The following is a 1854-nucleotide window of genomic DNA, read 5'->3' on the forward strand; positions in this document are numbered from 1 at the left end:
CTCCCCTCCCTCTTACTCTCCCTTTTTCCTCTAGCCTTTCATCCCTCTCTCCTCTACATTCTCTGTTTCCCCCTGTCTTTCTAAAACCATAGACAGTCTCTGCTCATCAAGGCTGTGCTCACTCTCGCATGCATGGGAACCTCCCTTCCCTCAGCCCTCTCTCCCACAACCCTGGGCTACAGGGTGTACCCCAGGCCCCCTTTTGGTTTTGGGGGCTGACCCTTGACCACCACCCCCCTAGTGGGTCAAAGGCTTGGATGCCCACCCGAAGCTGAGTAGAAAGTGTATGCTTGTCCAGAGCATAGGTGGAACTCTGGTGGGAAGTGGTCTCTCCTCCCCCTTCTTTCCCCAGGCCCCTTTTTAGTTCCCACACTTGGTTGATTTCAGCCCTTAGTTTGATTATTTCCTACCATCTACTCCTCTAGGCTGTATTTGCTTCTTTCGTGTTCTAGAGCTTTCAGATGTGCTGTTAAGCTACTAGTGTATACTCTCTAGTTTCTTTTAGGAGCCACTCAGAGTTGAGTTTTCTTCTTAGCACTGATTTCATGGTATCCCATAAGTTTGGGTATGTTGTACCTTCATTTTTATTACATTATAAAATGTCTTTAATATTTATATTTCTTCCTTCCTTCCTTCCTTCCTTCCTTCCTTCCTTCCCCCTATCTCTTTCTTTCATTCTTTCTTTCTTGACCAAGTTATCATTGAGTAGGGCATTGTTCAGTTTCCATGTATATGTGGGCTTTCTGTTGTTTTTATTGTTAGTGAAGACCTGCCTGAGTTCATGGTGATCTGACAGGATGCATAGGACTACTTCTATGTTCTTGTATCTGTTGAGGCCTGTTTTATGACCGATTATATGGTCAATTTTGGAGAAGGTACCATTAGGTGCTGAGAAGGTATTTTCTTTTGTTTTAGGATGAAATGTTCTGAAGGTATCTGTTAATCCACTTGGTCCATAGCTTCTTTTAGTTTTATTGTGTCTCTGTTTAGTTTGTGTTTCCATGATCTGTCAATTGATGAGAGTGGGAATTGAAGTCTCCCACTAATATTGTGTGAGGTGCAATGTGTGCTTTGAGCTTTAGTAAAGTTTCTTTTATGAATGAGAGTGTCCTTGCATTTGTAGCATAGCTGTTCAGGATTGAGAGTTCTTCTTGGTAGATTTTTTTTTCTTTGATGAGTGTGAAATGTCCTTCCTTGTACTTTTTTATTTTTTGTAACTTTTGGTTGAAAGTTGATTTTATTAGATAATAGAATGGCTACTCCAGGTTGTTTCTTGGGACCATTTGCTTAGAAAATTGTTTTCCAGCTCTTTACTCTAAGGTCCTGTTTGTCTTTGAGGTACCTTTCCTGTATGCAGTAAAATGCTGAGTCCTGTTTAGGTATCCAGTCTGTTAGTCTACATCTTTTTATTGGAGAATGAGCCCACTGAGTTTAAGAGATACTAAGAAAAAGTGATTGATGCTTCCTGTTATTTTGTTGTTGGAGGGGGAATTGTTTTTGTGTATATTGTCTTTGGATTTGTTGAAAGATTACCTTCTTTGTTTTCTAAGGTATAGTTTTCCTCCTTGTATTGGCGTTTTCCATCTATTATTCTTTGTAGGGTTGTATTTGTGGAAACATCTTGTACAAATTTGTTTTTTTCATGGAATCTTGTGATTTCTCCATCTATTTTATTTATTTTTTTAATTTTTAATATTTTTATTACATATTTTCCTCAATTACATTTCCAATGCTATCCCAAAAGTCCCCCATAGTGCCCCCCCACTTCCCTACCCACCCATTCCCATTCTTTTGGCCCTGGCATTCCCCTATATTGGGACATATAAAGTTTGCAAGTCCAATGGGCCTCTCTTT

Source organism: Mus caroli, chromosome 1 (assembly GCF_900094665.2).
Source record: "Mus caroli chromosome 1, CAROLI_EIJ_v1.1, whole genome shotgun sequence".
Taxonomy (NCBI): domain Eukaryota; kingdom Metazoa; phylum Chordata; class Mammalia; order Rodentia; family Muridae; genus Mus; species Mus caroli.